Here is a 22340-nt window from a genome sequence, read left to right as displayed (position 1 = left end):
TCGGGAGTATTTCCCATAACTTCAAGGTGTCGACGAGTCCACATAAAGGAACCGAACTGCATAACTAATATTTTTTTTAACTAATAAATAAAATCTTTTTATGTCTTCAAACATTAAAATACGTAAAACTTGTCTACGTCATAATTATAAATATGTATTAATATATTATGTACGTCATTATATAAATTTATTATTATGTATTATTTTTCGTTAAAGAGTAACCCCAGAGTTATAGGAAATACTGCCAAGCACCCATTATAATCAAAACTACTATTCCGGTAAGACCATGGTCAAGTCTGCTAGTAATATACATATAATTAAGTATAAGTCCTAACAAATCTGTGCCTCCTGTGATATCCTGTCCTTGTTGTACTTTTAATTAGAAATCTTGCCCTTTGTATTACATTCTAATGTATATTGTAAAAAAATTGCTAAATTTGTAAAAAAAATGTTTAATACTGAAACAATGTGGGATTTCACAGTATTGTACGTGCTTTGTGTTTTTATTGTTTTTAAAACTATAATTTTGCAAAACTCACAATCTTTGTTTTGTATGACAATAAATTACATAATTTTAATTAGGTTTTTAGGTAACCTTACTTACACTTACTTATTTTTATTATAATGGTCTCTGATCCGGCATTAGAAATATATACCCTCATATGTTTTTAGTGATGATAAATAATATTTACAGAGACACATTATAAAGAGGTTGCCTATTATACTTAAGTTAAAATGATTGTTTTATAATTAATAATTTACAAGGTCAAGTAAAAAAAAAATAGTAAAGAACTAAGAATATTATGTTGATTCTGTTACACTGTTCTGTCTCAAATTTATTTGTTTATTGAATCCTCATAATGTTATAGAAAAACAATATGTAATTGATTTTCCACCAGCCTAAAATTTATATGTACACAATATTTGTAATTTTGGGATTGTGAATGATAATTACAATTGTAAATAATGTTTTTTTTTAAAGAGCAACCACTGAGTTTCTTGCCGGCTCTTCTGCCTTCCGAACCGGTGGTAGAGTCACTACACAATTAACGGACAATAACAAAATAAATAAATTTAAATATATTAAAGGCTTTTCTTTTCCTTAAAATCTAACAAGTAAATATAAATTTAGGTGCACTAGTAGTGTAAGAGAAAACCGGAAATTTCTAAAATCGGTACATTAAAAAATCTTCAACAAGTGTGTGTGTTCAGCACTAATTTCTCTAATTACGATTTTTGCACATCCCTAATTTTACTACGATTTATATGCATGTGCTGAATTAGAAAGAGATAGGACTTTCCCCCCACGTTTAATTTTTTCCCAAGTGTAAAAGAGAGGTCCGAGAAATTTATGAATGACATTTTTATACACACATACAAAATTTCTAACCAGCACAAAGCTTTGTTCTGAGTCAGAGGTCTGCTTCATTTGTGGTCTGTGATCACTGGCAACACGCACTGATCAGCATTAGACTTTGTGAATCTGTGGCAGGTGGCTACTAATAAAGAGATAAAGTTTGTGTTATTGTACCTAGGGGCACAGAAAACGTATGTACAAGTTAGGGGGCAATCTCTGGATCTACTGAACTGATTTTAAAAATTTACCATTAGAAAACCCCGTTATTTGTAAGTGTCATAGGCTATATTTTATCTCTACTACATCTACATTTTTCATGATACCTGAAAACGAATAATTTCGTATAATAACGTTTAAATTATACTTAAATTTACAAACGGTTATTTCAACTTTCTTAAAATAAATACAGGCAACTCGCCATCATTTAACTGGCAACTCTAAACCTGTAGTGACATAAAACTATAAAGTTTCAGAAAGTTTCCCTAAACTCAAACAATTCGTCGTCGGTTCTACAAAATACCTACTCCTAGGAACAATCTAAAAAGCTCGCCGTTTTAATAAAACCGCTGCCTTCAGGCGGTGCAGATACGGCATTTTAAATATTTAACTGACTAAAAATCACTGCAGTAATACTTTGTGTGGCGTGTGATAAAATAAATAACCGTTTTTTAACAAGCAACGTGAATGTCGTACATTGTTTTTTAATAATAGATTGAATATTGGCGGATTGATTCAGATGTCATATTTTTGTGATTCTTTGACTTCCCAATTAGAGCTAGCTGGGTTGTAACAGGAATGCTTGCTTAATTTCTTAGTCAGCTAATCTCATTTCTAGTGCAGGCCATTGTATCATCTATGGTGCAGGCCAGGCCGGGTCAACTCTCGAACAAAGTTTGGTTATACCTACGGGGGCTAGACCTGTGGTGTCATCATCCATACGGTTCTACCGTCTGGTAGTTGTAGCAATATTATTATCGTTAGTAGCTCACGCCTGACATAATATTTTGATAAATCTAATACATTTTTAGATTTAAATATGACTTTAATAACTGAATAAATACTTTTCTTCTACAAAAATATAGAGAGACACTCTCGTTGAATATTGTTTTAGTAACGTATGGGTAAGATTTTCTAAACGAAGTGTGGCAACCCCAATAACTTAATAAAAAATAAATATGTTATAAAATGAAAATGGCGTCATTTCACCAAATAAAACACGAATTCACGAATAATAAAATAAATGTTTGCCACGGCCTGTTAATATTTATGAAGACCTCTTCATGGATTGGATTTAAGCAACCTGCTGTGTAATATCCTCGCCATTCTTGATGTTGAGAAGATCTATAAGTCTTTATATAAGTCTTTTGCGTTTCATCTGAGTGTTGTGGTTTTTCATTATGTTAAAAATAAGACTTTGTTAGTTCAAGTGTCTCTATAACTATGAAGAAGAACAAAAGAAAATGCTTTGAGTGTGGTTCTTCACCTGCCGATGATCCAGAGAAGACCCTACAGAGATTACAGAAATTTGATTCTACAAATTTAGTCTCCGGTATGTACCTACTTTAAGTTTTAGCTAATAATAAAATACTTTAATTATAGCTATTGATCAGATAATGATTACATTTTCAGTACAGGTTTCTTAGTAGTCTTCTCAAGATATGGGAATTATTAAAATCCTACTAATTCTTATGAAACTCGTGCTCAATTATACAACTATGCTGGGTTTACACATTATGGTAATGTTTGTAGATGCAATGCACCCCACATAACTGTCTGACCTGCAGCTGTCTGAATGTTTACTTCTCTGGACCTACTGAACAGATTTTCATTTGGTTATCACAGGTAGCTTAATCTGGAGCAACATAAGGCTAATTATGAAATGGTAATGAAAATAAACATCTGAGAAAAGCAAATTCCATGAACTAATTTGAAAGTATCTGTTACCAGTTCAATATTAAACCACAGGTATATGTACTAAAGGCAGGTAGAGTAAAATTTGAGTTTTATTTTTGAATCTATAATAAGTAAAGGCAGGTAGAGTAAAATTTGAGTTTTATTTTTGAATCTATAATAAGTAGTTTATAATTATGTAATGATGAACCAGAACAATTTGTTAATTTGAAACTACAATTACAAGTTTTTATAATTATGTTAGGCTCTAGGCAGACTAATGAAGAGTATGTTAGTTTACTTTGTACAAAAATCTGTTCTTTGACATAATTATAGAATAAGATGATAAGTGATGATGCAATCTAAGATGGAAGCGAGATAACTAGTTAGGCAAAGGATGAAAATCCACACACATTTCTGTTTCTACATAATATCTCACCGGAACACTAAATCGCTTGCCAGTAGGGTATTAACTAGCCAGCCAGACATAGACCAGAAAGAAAACTTCAATTGGCCCAGCCGGGGATAGAACCCAGGACTTTTGCGTAGTTAATCCACTGTGCTACGGAGGCCATTTCAGCAATATTTTTCTTGCCTTGATCTATAAAAGCTTTTGCCAATAATAAGATACATTTTTCATTGAAGGTTGTTTGAAAGAAATAGCTTTTAGCTATAAGACCTAAGCTTTGCACATTTTTTTTTTTTTTTTCTTTTTGACAATGTAGCTTCTGTGAACAGTTGAGGAATTCCCTCATCTGTGTTTCTGTTCTATCATCAGATTGCCTCCGGACATTTTAGTTATATTTCTCACCTGGTTCTTGTCAAGGTTTTGTAATAAATAATAATAACAAATGAACTAAGTAAAAATGGCTATGTGGTTAGTCTGTCTGCCGTAGAAGTAGCTGCGAGAGGATTACCAACAAAATCTTTCTATAACTTGTTTAAAGACCTTGGCATCTTTAGGACTGCAGCAACTTCTATGTAGAAGAAAGAGAGAAAGAAGAATAAGTATCCAAAGCTGCTCTTAGTAGGATCTTACCAAATTTGGCTAAGCAGGGAGAACAACACAAGTAGGGGAGTTTAATCAATTGTCAAGGAATTCTTTAACCCTACATCCTATAGTCACAACTCCAGGACTCTGCTCGGAGTATTTCTCTCTACCAGGCGATGGACCTGGCACCTGCACGGAATGTTAAGATATTTATCTGTCTCTTCATGCGTAGTATGTTTATGTATTTTTAATTAAATTTACTCACTCTCTTAATTTCAGTAATGTCCAGATAATCAATGATTAGACTATTGGACTTTTAGAATAAATTTTACATTGAACTATGAATGGTTTGTCATCTACATTTTTAAAAAAGACGAGATGTTTTGCCTGTAAGAACAAGAGAGAGAGAGAATAAGAAGGTAAGTTAAACACCTACTGTAAAATGCACACTGCTCCAATGTGGGTTGATAGGCTTGGGGTAATAAAGTTAAATTATAAAAGGATCACTATCAGGTGTTAATGATAATGACTGGGATATATTGCATATCATACTCTCTGAGATATAGGGATATAACACCAGCAACAGCTCTCCAGTGATGCAGTAGATAGCATCATTGCTCTTTGCATCTACACGCCACAGCCAGTTGTGGCAATTGAACTCATCATATTAGTGTGATGAGCATGGATGTATTTCAGTGTCTATGTGGTTGTGAGTGTACGCCCATGTTAAATAACAAGTAATGGCCAAAATATTAAGTAGATGTTGATCAATAATCTTCTCTATCTTCCAGTAAAAGTCCCATTAAAATGACCCTGCTGTTCCAGAGATTAGCTCAAACAAACAGACAGATGAACATTTTAAAGAAGTATGACTGTATGTCAGTATTGTATATAGGCACTTGAGAAAACACAGTTATTTTGAAATCACAGACATACACTTAAATTTTATTTATATGTATTGGTGCTGTTCATAAATATAGCATCAGCTGAAACAAACTAGGCATAGTTAAGTTACATTTTATACAGGGTGCTCGGGACTATTTCTCATAAATTCAAGGTGTTGACAAGTCCACTTATAGGAGTTACCTTAGCTACTAGTTTATATTGAGGAGAACTTTCCACCTAGATGGGTTGTGACTGTATAAGGGGTCTGATGATGAAGACGTAGGACGGTTAAGAGAACTCCTCAACGGTTCACAGTAGCTACCATGTGTTGATAAATTTGTATTGATGAGAACTTTCCACCTAGATGGGTTGTGACTGTATTAGGGGTCTGGTAATGAAGACGAAGGACGGTTAAGGGAACTCCTGGATTGTTCACAGTAGCTACCATGTGTTGATAAATTTGTATTGATGAGAACTTTCCACCTAGATGGGTTGTGACTGTATTAGGGGTCTGGTAATGAAGACGAAGGACGGTTAAGGGAACTTCTCGATGGTTCACAGTAGTAATTAGTTTGATTCTAAGTCAGAGGCAATCAAATACAATGTTTTATCACGACTCATAGCAACATACCTTTGGCGCTAGATCAATATCTAGGATGATTTCACTAAAAATGGAAAAATAAAAATTTTTAATTAAAGAAATTCAACCAACTTCAAAAACATAAAACATACTGGCTAAACTAAAAAGCGAAAAATAATATTATACTAAGTTCATATCATATTATGTTCTAACTGATGATCAGTTTGAAGGCTGTGCTAAACCGGTGTTGTTTTAATTTAAGCTGTTACTGAAAGAACTACATGAAAGAACACTGTCTGAAAAACCTAAATATTTATGATATTCTTACATGGCTTGAATTAATACATCATTGGGCTAGCACCACCTTCAAACTGATCATCAGTTAGAACATAATATGATATATAGAACTTAGTATAATGTTATTTTTCGTTTTTTAGTTTAGTAAGTATGTTTTTGAAGTCGGTTGACTTGTTTTTATTAAAGTTTTTTAATACACATTTTCCTTAGACATTTTAAATTAATTTTCCTTATAGAACTTGGAGCTACCCTAGAGTTATGGGAAATACTCCCGAGCACCCTGTAGATGCTACTTAATCCTACTCATCCTTCATTCATCAGTATCGGGCTTGGAGTTTATAAAGAATATTAAGTATATATAATTTATTTATGAACATTCCTCATTCAGTTGAGCTTTTACTACCCATAACACAAGCTAAGCTTACTTTGAGACTAGTTAGTGATGTGTGTAATGTGTTAATATAAATATTAACCAACTTTCTGCAGTTTGAGAATACGCGGATAAAATATAGCCTATGATACTCAGAAATAACGTGGCTTTCTAGTGGTAAAAGAATTTTCAAAATTGGTTCAGTAGATCCAGAGTTTACCTGCTAGAACACCACCAACTTTACCTCTTTATAATACATACTAGCGGACGCCCGCGACTTCGTCCGCGTAAAAATCGATGTCAACTTTCAACCCCTATTTCACATTCTATTTTGCAAGTTTTATAACTTATACCTTGTAACTAAAAAAATTAAGGACTTTCCGTACAAACTTTCTACCCCTACTTCACCCAATTCTGATTTTGTTTTCACGACAAAAAGTATCCTATTATCCTTCTACGTATTATGGTCTCAAATCGTCTAAAGTATCGTTTGAATTCATTCTGTAGTATCAGCGTGATGCCCGGTCAAAAAAAAGGCAAACAGACAGACAAAAAATAGAAAATATGAGCGTGGTGCGATGACAAAGGAAAATAGAGACTTCTATGCTAAAATTATAATCTTTGGATCTACTGGACCGATTTGAAAGATTGTTTTATCAATAGAAAGCTACGTTATTTGCGAGTGTCATAGGCTATGTTTGATTCCCATATTCACACAGGAACGGGAACCACGTAATGGAAAGCGCGGGGCGTCATGTAGCGGACTTTCTGCGTCTTTGAGAAATTTTGTATTATCTCCAAAACTAATTAACATACTATAAAGGGCAAATCTTATCTCCATAATATCCTTGTGATTATTAAATAATTTATTTTGATAAGGATTTAAGTTAAGTAGCATAAATAATGACGCAAACCTAAGTATATAAAATTTATAATTTTCAAAACACAAAAGGTACTATATCTGCTAATATATAGAAGATAGATATATGGTGTCGCGGACTTTTTTGTAGAACTTTTAAAGATACATAAAGCCTCCATACATTAATTTCAATTTTACACAATGGTTAAGGCAGCGCATGCGAATAAGTCTGCTTAAGAGGATTTTCGTTCCGACCTGTATGACAAAAACTGTGTTAACTCGGCGAATATATATCATGCTAATATAAAATATAGCCTATAGCACTCCCCGATAATGTAGCATTCTACTGGTGAAAGAATTTTTGAAATCGGACCAGTAGTTCCGAAAATTACCCCATTTAAAAAATGTGACAAACTTACAAACTTTACCTCTTTATAATATTAGTATAGATTAACAACCCATTTTCGGCTCATTGTTGAGCACGAGTCACTTCTCAGGACGAGAGGGGTTAGGCCTTAGTCCTCCATGCTGGCCCAATGCGGATTGGCAGACTTCACACACCTAGACAATTAAGAAAATTCTCAGTTATGCAGGTTTCTTCACAATGTTATGCTTCACCATTTAAGACATTTAATTTAAAAATGGGTTGAATACATATCAGTATAGATTTTTATTGTGAGTTTCTTGAAAGAAGGAAATGCTCAATATTTCATAGACCAACCCAGGACTCAAACTCAGAATTTCATGATAGTTACACTGAACCAATAAAGCAGTTAGAGAGAGAGAGAGAGAGAGATAAATAAAAAGAGTTTATTATGTATTAAAATTAAAATATATACCTAATGCTTTCAGCAATCCTGCTTCTTCACATGAATTTTACCTGCATGACGACGGTTTTTAATATAAAAATATTTACACAATGTCTCAAAAAGCAATCAAAGCTTTCAAAAATAAACAATGTTCGCAGAAGTTCAGTACCAACAAACTCACAAAAAATGAGCCCAAAATTTAGCAAGCCAGACTAAGAAATTTCAAGAAGATAATTTAAAAGAAGACAATAGAATAAAATAATATTAACACACAATGCTTAGCAAATATAGCATTAACAGAGGGAAACCAGGCAATAGGTATGTTAAAATAGGTTATGTTTCATAGAAGCTATTTTAATCCTACACATCCATCATTTATCATTGTCTCCATATAGTAGAGGAGGTATGGAGCTGACACACTGCTCCAATGCTGTTGGTGGGCTTAGGGTGATAATGTTCAATTAATTAATTACCACTATCTGATGCTAATGTTAATAATCGGGATTAAAGGTTTCCCAACTTCAGGATGAGAATTTAACTGATTTTTTTTTACATTTTTCATAATCTATTCTTCACATTTTTCACTTAATAAAATTCTTTTAGTTTTTGTTTGTTTTTTAACTGGTGAAAATACATAAAATTTATTCTTTATGTTTAAATTTTCAGGTGTAGCAAAATAGAAGATGAAGGTCTAGCTGTGCCAGTCAGTGCTGCCACACAGTTGCTGCTGGCATGTTTGCAAAATAGCACAAGGTATTATCAACCTATTTTACTTCATCGTTATTATCAACCTATTTTAACAGCATTACAGGGCCAGGCCTTATAGAAAAGTGATTATGGAGCTGAGACCCACCACACTGCTCCAATGCTGTTGGTGGGCTTAGGGTGATAATGTTCAATTAATTAATAACCACTATCTGATGCTAATGATAATAATCGGGATTGAAGGCTTCCAAACTCCAAGATGAGAATTTAACTGAATTATTTTTAACCGACTTCTATGTTTTTATTTTCATAATCTATTCTTCACTTTTTCCACTTAATAAAATTCTTTTAATTTTTATTTGTTTTTTAACTGGTGAAAATACATAAAATTTATTCTTTATGTTTAAATTTTCAGGTGTAGCAAAATAGAAGATGAAGGTCTAGCTGTGCCAGTCAGTGCTGCCACACAGTTGCTGCTGGCATGTTTGCAAAATAGCACAAGGTAACCTGCTTCATCGTTATTATCAACCTATTTTTACGGCATTACAGGGCCAGGCCTTATAGAAAAGTGATTATGGAGCTGAGACCCACCACACTGCTCCAATGCTGTTGGAGGGCTTAGGGTGATAATGTTCAATTAATTAATAACCACTATCTGATGCTAATGATAATAATCGGGATTAAAGGCTTCCCAACTCCAAGATGAGAATTTAACTGAATTTTTTTTCACATTTTTAACCTACTTCAAAAAAAAGAAGGAGGTTCTCAATTCGAGTCTATGTTTTTTTTTCATAATCTATTCTTCACATTTTTCACTTAATAAAATTCTTTTAGTTTTTATTTGTTTTTTAACTGGTGAAAATACATAAAATTTATTCTTTATGTTTAAATTTTCAGGTGTAGCAAAATAGAAGATGAAGGTCTAGCTGTGCCAGTCAGTGCTGCCACACAGTTGCTGCTGGCATGTTTGCAAAATAGCACAAGGTATTATCAACCTATTTTACTTCATCGTTATTATCAACCTATTTTAACAGCATTACAGGGCCAGGCCTTATAGAAAAGTGATTATGGAGCTGAGACCCACCACACTGCTCCAATGCTGTTGGTGGGCTTAGGGTGATAATGTTCAATTAATTAATAACCACTATCTGATGCTAATGATAATAATCGGGATTGAAGGCTTCCAAACTCCAAGATGAGAATTTAACTGAATTATTTTTAACCGACTTCTATGTTTTTATTTTAGTTTTCATTTGTTTTTTAACTGGTGAAAATACATAAAATTTATTCTTTATGTTTAATTTTTCAGGTGTAGCAAAATAGAAGATGAAGGTCTAGCTGTGCCAGTCAGTGCTGAGCCACACAGTTGCTGCTGGCATGTTTGCAAAATAGCACAAGGTAACCTGCTTCATCGTTATTATCAACCTATTTTAACGGCATTACAGGGCCAGGCCTTATAGAAAAGTGATTATGGAGCTGAGACCCACCACACTGCTCCAATGCTGTTGGAGGGCTTAGGGTGATAATGTTCAATTAATTAATAACCACTATCTGATGCTAATGATAATAATCGGGATTAAAGGCTTCCCAACTCCAAGATGAGAATTTAACTGAATTTTTTTTCACATTTTTAACCTACTTCAAAAAAAGAAGGAGGTTCTCAATTCGAGTCTATGTTTTTTTTTTCATAATCTATTCTTCACATTTTTCACTTAATAAAATTATTTTAGTTTTCATTTGTTTTTAACTGGTGAAAATACATAAAATTTATTCTTTATGTTTAATTTTTCAGGTGTAGCAAAATAGAAGATGAAGGTCTAGCTGTGCCAGTCAGTGCTGCCACACAGTTGCTGCTGGCATGTTTGCAAAATAGCACAAGGTAACCTGCTTCATCATCATTATCAGCCTATTTTAACGACACTAGTTTAACAGAGCCAGACCTTATAGAAAAGGGGTTAGGAAGCTTAGACCCACCACACTGCTACAATAAAGGTTGGTGAGCTAAGGGAGATAAAGTGAAATTCATTGTGGATCACTATCAGATGTTAATGATAATGACCTGGACGAGGCGCGGGAGTGTAATACAAACAACTTACCAACTCCAGGCTGAGAACTGTAAATTTCTTGGAAGAAAGAAAAACTCAGTATCTGATAGCCTGACCCAGGATTCGAAGCCACGACCTCGTTATCCAAAACCACATTGGCTAACCAATATTATAATACTAGCGGACGCCCGCGATTTCAACCGTGTGATGTTCAGTTTTTGAACATCCAGCGGGAACCATGTTTCTGGGATAAAAAGTAGCCTAAATATTGCTCAATAACTTCCTCTATCTTCCAATGAAAGTCCAATTAAAATCGGTTCAGCCGTTCCAAAGATTATCCCAGAGAAACAGAAACACAGACAGACAAAAAATTTAAAAGACCTTGTTTGCATTTTAGTATTGTGTATATAATTATAATCACTTGAAAAAACTATTGATAAATTTCACTAAAATTAACTTTTATTCCTGAAAAAATCAAGGGAGATTTGTGAAAAACTGTATTTCACGCGGTCATTGTTGCTTGCCTCACCCTACTCAACTAAATTATTTTATGAATGAATGAATGAAATTATTTTAGTGTACAACATGATTTTTTTGAGACGAATATCTTACCAACTCATGGATTCACCATGTGGGTGTCCATCACGTGGCAGAGAGAAAAACGCTGAGCAGAGCTTGGACTTGTGATCAATGGACGTAAGGTTAAAGAATTCCTTGACAATTGATTAACACTCCCCTTCTCTGCTCGTGTTGTTCTCCCTGCGTAGTAAGGTCTGCCATATTTGGTAACCCAAATCTGCACTTCTAGAGAGACCAAGGTCTCTAAGCAAATTATAGAGAGATTTTGCTGGTAATCCTCTCGCACCTCTCTACGGCGTACAGACTAACCATATAGCCATTTTAGTTAGTTCATTTGTTAGGTCATAACATTTATTCAGTTTTATACTGTGGTCCTTTGGAATGTTAGTCTCCCACGGGACAGTAAGCACTACAAGTACTATGCTAAAGGAAAATGTCTGGTTTAGATCACGAAATAGCAACATCCTCTGGGATTATCCTCTTAACTGGTAACAATAATAATAATGTAAAATGTATACCTTATCAGCCGATAGACGTCCACTGCTGGACATAGGCCTCTTGCATGGATCTTGTTGTGTTGTACTATACATTGCAAGGTAATGCCCATAAATGACCACGCTGGGCATGCGGGTTGGTCATTCGCAGGCCTAGACTTCTCGCACCGGTATCGCTGCTGCCTGACACCGGTCTGTGGTACTTGTGATGTCTAGCTGAATCAGAATGGTTAAACCGCCATTAGTCGGTCGCCAGAGCCTCGTCGGTCAATCTGCAGGGTGCACCACGTGCAGGTGATGTTGGCAGTTGGAGAGGCTGACTGGTACTAGCCTCCCCCTTACACCCCATAAATGTATACTTCTTATTTATTTTTGCAGGTGCAGTGCATGCAATAATAGTTATGTAAAATGTATAACTTCTGATTTATTTTTGCAGGTGCTGTAAAATGAAGATATATTGTTAAATATCATGAGATAGAAATAAAAGATGAAGATCTAGCTGTACCCGTCCCGAGCCACACTACTGCAGCCACGTTGCTGCTGGCATTTTTGCAAAATAGCACAAGGTAACTTGCTTTATTCATTCGGCTTAGGTTGATATTATTAGATTGATTAATGATCACTATCAGAAATGTTAATGATAATGACCGGGTTCGACGGCTTAACATGCTCTCTGAGGCACGGGGGTGTGACACCACCAACTTCCCAACTCCAGACTAAGAATTTGTTAGCAGAAGCAAAAACTCAGTATCTCTTAAAGACAGAACCAGGATCTCGTGATCCAAAACACATGGGCTAGCTACTGAACCAACAAGGTAGTTTTGACCTGCTTAATAACAATGAACTACATGTTTCCTAGATACACTTACAGTTTTGTTTTTAAAAACTGTAAGTGTATCTAGTAGTATCTCACAAATGTCCCTGAAGAGAATAGGAATTCTTATTATATATAATTATGTAAATATTTATTTTCAGTGCATTTTAAAAAGTCATGTTAAATGGAATTTTCTATTACAGGTCACAACAATTGATGTAACAAATATAATCAATGGACCAGGCACCTGCACCATGATTCTTTGGAATACTAAAATTCGTCTCTTTATGTCTGTACTTCTCATAATGAAAAATGTCACGTTTTTATGAAAGAAATAATGGAATCAAATAATAAATAAAACAAGCATATGCTGGAAGTCCTCAGAAACAGCTCCGACTTTGATGATTTTTTTTAAAGTCATGTTTTTTATGTTATTTAAAATCAGAAATGTTTTGGTGGACGAAATTATTTAAATTGTTAAAAAATATCTATGCTATTTATACAATTTTTTTTTAAATACAACCGACTTCAAAAATACAAACTTATGCAGAAAACTAACAAACGAAAGAAAATATTATAATATTTTCTATCTATTGATCACTTTGAAGGAGGTGCCAATGTTCCAATTAATGGGCCGACAATTAGTTATCTATTGTTTACTAGCTATAGGGCTCGAATTGCTTTTTCATATCTTTAAAAGACTATCTTCGGAATGAACCCTTTATAATAAAAAAGTATTATCAAAATCGGACCACTCAATAAAAAGTTATACTTGGTTGTATACTAAAATTAATGGTTAAACAATCAATCATCCCCTGTTTTCGTAATGTAAAACCAAGAATAACTGTTAACATGAGTAGTCCGATTTTGATAATTCTTTTGATTGATCATTCTTGATTGTTTTAGTTTAAAACCAAGCATGTCTTCGAATTCCGATTTGAATAACTTTGTTTTAAATAGAAAGGTTATATTCCGACAATGGTCCCAAATCATTATAAATTTTAAAAAAACGAAGATGACTGGTTATTTTCCCATTAATTGTATTGTAAAACTATGCGTAACTTATTACGAAGTGGTCCGATTTCGTAAATTCTTTATAGATTTTAAAGGTATTTTGATTGTAAAGCTCCCATATAAATTTTAAAAAACAATTCCAATCCTGAATGTGCGATTGATTGTTTTCTCATTCATTTTAATGTAAAACCAAGCATAACTTTTTATTGGGTGGTTCTATTTTGATTATTCTTTTTTTGATAGAAAGGGTATATTCCTAAAAGTCTCATAAAATGTTGGAAAACAATTTCAAACCTAATAGTAGAAAAATAGAAGATGATTATTGTAATGTTAAAGTATGCGTAACTTTTTACTGAGTGGACCGATTTTGAAAATTCTTTACTTTTTGTAAAGGGTTTATTTCGAAGTAGGTCCCATATAAATTTCGGAAAACAATTCGAATCCTTAAGGTGGAAAAAAACTGTACGATTGATTGCCTACCCATTAATTGTACAATTGGCACTGGCTTCAAAGTAATCAGTAGATATAAAATATTATAATGTTTTCTTCAGCTTATTAGTTTACTGCATAACTTTGTGTTTTTGAAGTCGGTAGTGTTTGTTTTTTAATTATTTATTTTATAAATAGCATAACTATTGTTAAATAGTATAAATCGTTCCATCCTCACTCCAAAAGGTTTCTGATTTCAAATAATATGAAGAAACAAACTGAACAAAAAAAATCATCAAAATCAGAGCTGTTTCTGAGGAAGTAGAGGGTAAATGCTCTATTGATTCGCCTAAAAGTAATATTATGTTTTTTTATCGCATTAGGTTGTAAAGTTCGGCTAGTGAAAGTAGAGACTGAAATTGCCCGCCAAATTTAAAAATCATATAAACAAAGTAAAAAAACATGCGTTTTCATAATTTACTTAAATTAGTTTTTATTTGTGAATACATTATTACCTATACTATAAGTGTTAAACTCAGTTATTCCAATATTTGCACTATAATTTTGAGAATTTACTCCGATTTTTTAAAATTTGGCGGGTGATTTCAGTTTCTACTTTCATTAGCCAAATTCTAATAATTTTATTGTTTATGAAATTTATACTAATTAGAAAGAGGAAGAATTTGATTATTTGTTTGTTTGCATTGAATAGGCTCTGAAACTACTTTGCTGATTTAAAAATTTCTTACAGCATTATAATCATGGATTAGGCCATAATTGTTATCTCTGTATTCCCACGGGAACGAGAACTACGCTGGTGAAACTGCGTGACGTTTGCATAGTTTATCATATGTACAAATATCCGGACAATCTATATTTTTATGTATGAATTGGTTAAGTTATAATTGACTTGATTTTCCCAAATATATCAGTGAAGTCACCCAATTGATGCATAGATATATTTTTATATTGGTTTTCATTTTACTTACTTTCTAAAATTTAGTTATAGAAGCAAAATGAATATATGTAGATTACATTTTAGGTGCTGATGTTTACTTAGTTATTGATTAAGTGCATAAGATTTTTTATTTGATAATAAAGACATTTCAACTTGAAACTGTTATTCTTTCTATTGTTTAATTTATTATATACAATTACTTGTTACTAAAATATTGTGCTATTATATTGTTTTTAATATTTTCACAGTTCAGCTTTTGGGGGCGGAGTGGTTTTAAAATAAATATTTTTAAAAATCTGTTTAAATTAATTAATTAATCGACAGAGTTTATAAATATCTGTTTAAATTAATTAATTAATCGAAATGGTTTTTAAAAATATTTATTTTAAAGCTATTCCGTCTACAAAAGCTGAACTGTGAAAATTTAAAAACAATATATTAGCTTTGAATTTCCCGCGTTGGCAAATTGTTTCAATGGGGGCATTCCACAGATGGCGGTAATTTTAGTGCCGCTTTTTTTGTATGAGGTTGGTATTCTTCTCCTGAGTAAATATGTTCCTTGGTGCAGGCTGTGTACTTACTTGTACTTATGTATTCTGTGGCCTATACGTAGTTTCCGACCGCGTCGTTATCCAACGACGTTTTTTTGTTAAATATTATTTTATTTTTCATCTTTTATATGTTGAATTAAAGAAGTACTTCGGTACATACAATTACACAATAAAGGTGCAAACACAAACTTAATTAGGTTTTTCCATCGGCAATGACGTAGTAGGTACCACAAAATTCATCTTTTAAAAAAATAATGTCATCATCATCATCATCATATCAGCCAAAATAATATCGTCCACTGCAGGACATTGGCCTTGTTAGCGACGCAAATGCCTATAAATATATTATCTGTGCCTTACAATAAAGGGACGAAAACGGAACGTCTGTGGTGTCATAGATAATGTGACTTTGACAGCTTTTTAAATAAAATAACGGTGGAATTCATACGGTGGAATTCATAGTCGTAGTAGGGGGCCCCTAAGGGGATTATTCAGCCGCTATGTGTCGAATTCAACCCCTACGCGTTTCATAGACAAAAGAAACCCCTCATTTGACAGGAGCTGGCGGCTGACTGCTGAATTACCGATATTTGTCAGCCAAACCATCCCCTGGCATTTTTTTTGTTGTTATTCGTGATTTATTTATTAGAAAGTGGACGTTCGGATCGTTATAAGTGAAGTTATAAACAGCGAGTTATATCAGTGCCCAAGATATATATTCGCAATTGCGTAAACCCAGTATAATACTATGGCGATATGGAATGTACGAAAGATTCTCATATTAGGCATAATATGCCTCTGTTTGATGAAGAATGAACACAGAAGACCAAAAGAGGAATACCAATACCGCTAGTATTATACATTCTAGCAGCACTTCGATTCTATGAAACGGGATGTTATCAGGTACGTACCTTTGTTCATTATCAATAATTTTTTGTTCATGAAGACGCCGCGCGGTTTCACCCTGTGTGGTTCCCATTTCCGTAAGAATATGGGGATAAAATATAGCCTATAGAGCTCGGGGATAGTGTAGCTTCCCAACAGTGAAAGAATTTTTTAAATTGGTTCAGTAGTTCCAGAGCCTATTCAAAACATACAAACAGACAAATCTTTCCTGTTTCTATTATTAGTAAAGATAAATTAGGAGTAGATATAAAACCAATTAGCCCAGTGGGTATGACCTCTGCCTTTTATTATGATGGTGTAGGTTCCCAACAGTGATAGAATCTTTCAAATCAGTTCAGTAGTTACAGATCCTATTCAAAACAAACAAACAAATTTTTCCTGTTTAATATTAGTATAGATAAATTAGGAGTAGGTCAAAATTCATATAACCCAGTAGATATGACCTCTGCCTTCTATTCGGAGGGTGTAGGTTCAAATGCTGTCTGAAACATGCACCTCCAAAAAATTTCAGTTATGTGCATTTTATGAATTTAAATGTATATTACATGTCTCATACGGTGAAGGAAAAACATTGTCTCTACATGTGTGAAGTCTGCCAATTCACATTGGGCCAGCGTGGTGGACCTTATCCCTCTCATTCTGAGAGGAGATTAATGCTTAACATACTCATGATGAAGAATTTAATTAGTTTGTTTGTTTGTAATCTAACCTATATAAATGTTAGGTATACCTATCTAGTTTTGATTTAGGAAATATATAACCTACATAAATGTAACTAACATAATGTTTATTTTCAGACTGTAGGTGCAGTCCATCAAGCATTCTATGAAATAACATAAATGCCAAAAGTCAAGCTGTATTGATGTCACACATAGGTATACATATAAACAACCCCGGAGGACCCTATACACAGATTTAAAGAAACCGGCTATCATGGCAGGGAATAGCAGTGATGAGCTCTGAGAATACTGTTTTACCAAGAATACTGAAAATACTTTGGTTCTTGAAAGTCCGAGTTTTCAGATCACAGTAATTGGAAGACCCACATACTTTGAAAAGTCAGCAGCATTTAATATCAAGGTAGTAGGAGTGAGTGCAGTATGTTGTAAGGTGGTCACTCACTCTTAAGTCCATAACAATAGAAAATGTATACAAATCTTAATTGAATGAAATTTATTGATTCACATCTTTAATAAAGATAATTATTAAATGTTTACTTCTGCATTTTTCATTTAAGTCTGGCCCTATAAAAATATACAATAATAACAATAAGTTATGTAAATTATGTATTTATTGTTGTTATTAATTAAACTTTGTATCAAAAGGATATAGGTGATTTTAGAATTGCAATAAGTACTGTGTGGTTCATTATTATCAGCCCATTACCGGGCCAAGCCTACCTCCTAAATATATAATATTATGTGATCTAAAGCTTTGTGAAATGCAATTTTACCACTATTCCTAAGGATAAGCTACACTTATATTTATTTACTGCACTTACTATAAATTGTAAGAAAATACAGCATAATAGTACCTACTTGTAATTATTTCAGGTAATTATAGGTGATTTTGAGTAAAATAAACAAATTTCCTCTTACAATAATTTTTTTATTTCAAGTAGGATTCCACATTACAAAAGTATGAAATATCAAACTACTTATATAGTAAATAGTATGCTTGGGATTTCTCTGCGTGATCGAATCACAAATGAGGAGATCCGCAGACAAACCAAAGTCACTGACATAGGTAGCACAGCGAGTCGTGAAGCTGAAGTGGCAATGGGCAGGCCACATAGTTCGAAGAGCCGATGAAATCGCAGTGTTGGTCGAACCCCCACTAGGTGGACCGAGGGCATCAAGCGGGTTGCAGGGAGCCGCTGGACGCTGGCGGCTCGAGACCGTTGTGTTTGAAAGTCCATGCAAGACGGCTATGTCCAGCACTGGACGTCCATCGGCTGATAATTTTGTATATGATCATGTTCGTCCACATAACTTCAATATTTTTCTAACAACTCCTTCTTGTGAGAAAGAAACTTTTTGATAAAATTGATCTATTGTACACTTGAACGAATTAAATTTTACTACGATAAATAAAAACAAAAAGATTAGAAACTCAATTATTTTGTAAAATGTCAAAGAATTAACAAAATACGTCTCTCTGTGGTTCTGTCACAGAATTTTCAAAGATCTAATGTAAAATCATAGACAACATTTGCTTGAAACTCCAGTCACCTAGGGGCTCTCCAGTAGTTTGTTTATGAAATGCAATGAAGGATGATTCAATAGTCAGCCCCTGGGTGAATACTGAATATTGGTTTGTGGGGGATTGTTCACTTCACGACTATGAATTCCAGGTTACCCTGGAATTCATAGTCGTGAAGTGAACAATCCCCCACAAACCAATATTCAGTATTCACCCAGGGGCTGACTATTGAATCATCCTTCATTGCATTTCATACCCTGGAATTCATAGTCGTGAAGTGAACAATCCCCCACAAACCAATATTCAGTATTCACCCAGGGGCTGACTATTGAATCATCCTTCATTGCATTTCATAAACAAACTACTGGAGAGCCCCTAGGTGACTGGAGTTTCAAGCAAATGTTGTCTATGATTTTACATTAGATCTTTGAAAATTCTGTGACAGAACCACAGAGAGACGTATTTTGTTAATTCTTTGACATTTTACAAAATAATTGAGTTTCTATTTTCTAATATTTTCATTTACTTTTTGTTTTTATTTAATTATCATAGTAAAATTTAATTCGTTCAAGAGTACAATAGATCAATTTTATCAAAAAGTTTCTTTCTCACAAGAAGGAGTTGTTAGAAAAATATTGAAGATATGTGGACGAACATGATCATAATCAAAATTATCAGCCGATGGACGTCCACTGCTGGACATAGCCGTCTTGCATGGACTTTCAAACACAACGGTCTCGAGGCGCCAGCGTCCAGCGGCTCCCTGCAACCCGCTTGATGCCCTCGGTCCACCTAGTGGGGGTTCGACCAACACTGCGATTTCATCGTCTCTTCGAACTATGTGGCCTGCCCATTGCCACTTCAGCTTCACGACTCGCTGTGCTACCTATGTCAGTGACTTTGGTTTGTCTGCGGATCTCCTCATTTGTGATACGATCACGCAGAGAAATCCCAAGCATACTATTTACTGTATAAGTAGTTTGACATTTCATAATTTTGTAATGTGGAATCCTACTTGAAATAAAAAAATTATTGTAAGAGGAAATTTGTTTATTTTACTCAAAACCACCTATAATTACCTGAAATAATTACAAGTAGGTACTATTATGCTGTATTTTCTTACAATTAATAGTAAGTGCAGTAAATAAATATAAGTGTAGCTTATCCATAGGAATAGTGGTAAAATTGCATTTCACAAAGCTTTAGATCACATAATATTATATATTTAGGAGGTAGGCTTGGCCCGGTAATGGGCTGATAATAATGAACCACACAGTACTTATTGCAATTCTAAAATCAAACCTATATCCTTTTGATACAAAGTTAAATTAATAACAACAATAAATACATAATTTACATATATCTTATAGTTATTATTGTATATTTTTATAGGGCCAGACTTAAATGAAAAATGCAGAAGTAAACATTTAATAATTATCTTTATTAAAGATGTGAATCAATAAATTTCATTTAATTAAGATTTGTATATATTTTCTATTGTTATGGACTTCAGAGTGAGTGACCACCTTACAATACACTGCACTCACTCCTACTACTTCGATATTAAATGCTGCTGACTTTTCAAGGTATGAGGGTCTTCCAATTACTGTGATCTGAAAACTCAGATTTTCAAGGACCAAAGTATTCTCAGTATTCTTGGTAAAACAGTATTCTCAGAGCTCATCACTGCTATTCCCTGCCATGATAGCCGGTTTCTTTAAATCTGTGTATAGGGTCCTCCGGGGTTGTTTATATGTATACCTATGTGTGACATCAATACAGCTTGACTTTTGGCATTTCTATTATTTCATAGAATGCTTGATGGACTGCACTTACAGTCTGAAAATAAACATTATGTTAGTTACATTTATGTAGGTTACCTATATATTTCCTAAATCAAAACTAGATAGGTATACCTAACATTTATATAGGTTAGATTACAAACAAACAAACTAATTAAATTCTTCATCATGAGTATTTGAAGCATGAGTCTCCTCTCAGAATGAGAGGGATAAGGTCCACCACGCTGGCCCAATGTGAATTGGCAGACTTCACACATGTAGAGACAATGTTTTTCCTTCACCATATATACATTTAAATTCATAAAATGCACATAACTGAAATGATTTGGTGCATGTTTCAGACAGCATTTGAACCTACACCCTCCGAATAGAAGGCAGAGGTCATATCTACTGGGCTATATGGATTTTGACCTACTCCTAATTTATCTATACTAATATTATAAACAGGAAAAATTTGTTTGTTTGTTTTGAATAGGATCTGTAACTACTGAACTGATTTGAAAGATTCTATCACTGATGGGAACCTACACCATCATAATCAAAGGCAGAGGTCATACCCACTGGGCTAATTTGTTTTATATCTACTCCTAATTTATCTTTACTAATAATAGAAACAGGAAAGATTTGTTTGTTTGTATGTTTTGAATAGGCTCTGGAACTACTGAACCAATTTAAAAAAATCTTTTACTGTTGGGAAGCTACACTATTCCCGAGCTCTATAGGCTATATTTCATCCCCATATTCTTACGGAAATGGGAACCACACAGGGTGAAACCGCGCGGCGTCTTCATGAACAAAAAATTATTGATAATGAACAAAGGTACGTACCTGATAACATCCCGTTTCATAGAATCGAAGTGCTGCTAGAATGTATAATACTAGCGGTATTGGTATTCCTCTCTTGGTCTTCTGTGTTCATTCTTCATCAAACAGAGGCATATTATGCCTAATATGAGAATCTTTCGTACATTCCATATCGCCATAGTATTATACTGGGTTTACGCAATTGCGAATATATATCTTGGGCACTGATATAACTCGCTGTTTATAACTTCACTAACTGGCTTTGGCTGTTCGGTGTAACATGCTCGCTCGCCGGTTTGCGAGGTGCAGTCCTGAAGCGAAGCTGACACTGTTTAGAGCATACTGTCAATGCTTCTACACCAGTCAGCTTTGGGTCAATTGCACCTCAAGGGCACGTAGCAGCATCAGAGTGCAGTATAATAACGCATACCGAATTCTGATGAAACTGCCTAAATACTGTAGTGCATCGGGTATGTTTGCCGACGCCAAAGTACAGGATTATTTCGCGATCATCAGATCGCGAACTGCGGCTTTTTGGTTCCGTCTCCGGAATTCTCGAAATGAAATCCTCAGCGTATGCTCCGAGTGCCCTGAAAACCCTATCCTAAAGTATTGGCTTACCGTGCATCGCGACAGAAACAGGAAATAAAAATGATTGCTCTCCTAGAGAAATGTTGCAACGTACCAAATAGTTTAATATTTATATTATTCGGTTCTTTACTGTAGACTTATTACTTAATTAATTAATTACTTTTGTTTATTATGTATTTGTATATTTTAAATGGGTTTTTAGCCTGAAATAAAGACATATTATTATTATTATTATTATTCACTTATAACGATTCGAACGTCCACTTTCTAATAAATAAATCACAAATAACAACAAAAAAAAATTCCAGGGGATGGTTTGGCTGACAAATATCGGTAATTCAGCAGTCAGCCGCCAGCTCCTGTCAAATGAGGGGATTCTTTTGTCTATGAAACGCGTAGGGGTTGAAT

The 22340-nt window shown here is 34.0% G+C and overlaps 1 protein-coding gene and 2 long non-coding RNA genes across 6 annotated transcripts in view; 2 read left to right on the top strand and 1 right to left on the bottom strand.

Moving 5' to 3' along the window:
• The window catches only part of LOC112046646 (suppressor of lurcher protein 1), a 412265-nt gene that overhangs the window by 24110 nt on the left and 365815 nt on the right, over positions 1–22340 (bottom strand). The gene's annotated exons all lie outside the window — the stretch shown is intronic.
• Positions 1820–9248, top strand: LOC112043294 (uncharacterized). 2 transcript variants are annotated; one of them, XR_008251129.1, is made up of 5 exons: positions 1820–2906; positions 4518–4657; positions 8082–8356; positions 8705–8791; positions 9159–9248. It is a non-coding gene; the product is annotated as an uncharacterized LOC112043294 (long non-coding RNA). The 2 variants fall into 2 exon arrangements; XR_008251130.1 differs by having other exon boundaries at positions 1821–2906; positions 8197–8356.
• On the top strand, positions 9632–15226 carry LOC128198410 (uncharacterized). Of its 3 annotated transcripts, XR_008251125.1 has the most exons (5): positions 9632–9727; positions 10053–10141; positions 10536–10622; positions 12298–12427; positions 12879–15226. It is a non-coding gene; the product is annotated as an uncharacterized LOC128198410 (long non-coding RNA). The 3 variants fall into 3 exon arrangements; XR_008251126.1 differs by lacking the exon at positions 10536–10622 and having other exon boundaries at positions 9637–9727; XR_008251127.1 differs by lacking the exon at positions 10053–10141 and having other exon boundaries at positions 9646–9727.

Source organism: Bicyclus anynana, chromosome 10 (assembly GCF_947172395.1).
Source record: "Bicyclus anynana chromosome 10, ilBicAnyn1.1, whole genome shotgun sequence".
Lineage (NCBI taxonomy): Eukaryota > Metazoa > Arthropoda > Insecta > Lepidoptera > Nymphalidae > Bicyclus > Bicyclus anynana.
The sequence above is the reverse complement of the archived record's forward strand: the minus strand, read 5'-3'. Positions and strand labels throughout refer to the sequence as shown.